Below are 1,666 nucleotides of genomic sequence, written 5' to 3' on the forward strand. Positions count from 1 at the left end.
TTTAGCCAATTGAAATCACTTGCCGTGCAGTTTCCCCACCTTGTTTAAGTAGAAAACTAAATAAAATGAACTATGTTACCAATCATTTCAAGGGAAATGTCCTAATGCAAACTTGTACTTACCATGATTGTGTTTTTCTTTAAATGTCCAAGAAAAATAGCAGAACACAAGTTGTCAGTTCATGACTTGTTAGGTTAAGATCACACAAAACAAATATGACTCCCCCACCACTCTAAACGAATTGCCAACATCAGCTAATTACCCTAAACTCTATAATACACTCTGCACTTATATACACCTGTCCCCACAAAAATTGGGGCCACAGTTTCAGTTGAAATACCATGTATGTGCTATGCGTGATCTATAATTTAAAAAACAAAAATTGTAAATAAAACACTTGTGTTTTTCCGAATTTTACTGTGAGTTGACCGTTTTGGATTCGTTTAATTGCTCGTAAGTTTAGAAACAAAGCAAGTGGAACTAATGAATATGTTTGAATCATCGCCGACTCCATCTTATACCAAGCCTGTTCAATAGCTTCCGAGATCTGTTCCCGCGAAGTAGGCCATGAGTACGTGAGGCGTGCGTACACTAGCGCCACTCTCGACAATTTCTTGAAACACAGTTCTGGCATTTTTTGATTTTTAATTATATATTTCTGATTAGTAGCCGTTTCCGCGAAGAGAATGATCTGTTTTCTTTATGGAAGTTCGGAGAAATCGCTTTCCTTGCATTCCAGACGCCGTAATTTTTGATGAATTTACCCGACATACCTAACCTATCATCACTTCAACTTTCAAAGTGACGGAAATGTCACCAAAATGAAAGAATTATTACCAGAATTTGATACGTTTTTTCGTCGTTGGGGTCGCTGGCGTATGTACACCTTTAAGGTCACTAGATCAAAGTGTCTGTTTTATAAGGTACCGCTGTTAGTGACAAAATGAAAGACAACGATATCTTCTGTCTATCTCTACATGCGCACTAAATTTTGTGTTGTTTGTGTGGACACATTGCTTTATGAACTGTCAATTCTTGTCAAATATCGTTTGTAATAAAATGGTTTGAATGTGCGATTTCTCAACACGAATCGTTATGGTGTTTTTGTTTCCTCCGCCGTAAGTAAATACTATTTGACGTTTTATGTACGACGACTTTCCACTAATTTCAGAAAACTCCAAATAGAAGGTAGATGGAAGCCCTATCGAAGCCGACAATCATTGTGACATTGGTTAAGCAGTACGTATTGGGAGAATACTAAAGTTGGTTTTTGTATATGAACTCTTGAGTACTTCTTATAAGGTTATGGAATTTTGTACCTGTTAGTTTACGAATTCCGTGAACTAAATTTAAATAATGTTCCCCCAATTTGTCTTCAATCGCTTTTGTGTTTCAATAGCCCCAATACCAACATGAACTTCTTGCATTCAGGCGAATAACTCGTTCATCTTATTGTTAATAAGAGTTGAAAATCAAATCTATGGGCAAGAAAATGGATGAAGGAAGACCACTCACATGTGGTACATCACAAAACCTGCGTTATGGACAGAAATATTATTTCAAATGCCTAAAACACACGCAATGATATTGTAAAGTGTAAGTATATCGGCTTCAACGGTAAACGTTCTCAAAATGTGTTGTAGGACCAACTGACTGCTATCCTTAA

At 36.7% G+C, this 1,666-nt stretch overlaps 1 long non-coding RNA gene across 1 annotated transcript; it reads left to right on the forward strand.

Annotated features, from left to right (window-relative positions):
- The first annotated feature begins 909 nt into the window (after positions 1 to 909).
- On the forward strand, positions 910 to 1,452 carry LOC148176629 (uncharacterized). The gene is made up of 3 exons (XR_015770019.1): positions 910 to 1,118; positions 1,172 to 1,239; positions 1,400 to 1,452. It is a non-coding gene; the product is annotated as an uncharacterized LOC148176629 (long non-coding RNA).
- The last annotated feature ends 214 nt before the right edge of the window (positions 1,453 to 1,666 follow it).

Source organism: Gnatocerus cornutus, chromosome 4 (genome assembly GCF_029298725.1).
Source record: "Gnatocerus cornutus isolate USDA-ARS CGAHR chromosome 4, icGnaCorn1.1, whole genome shotgun sequence".
In the NCBI taxonomy this organism is placed as follows: Eukaryota; Metazoa; Arthropoda; class Insecta; order Coleoptera; family Tenebrionidae; genus Gnatocerus; species Gnatocerus cornutus.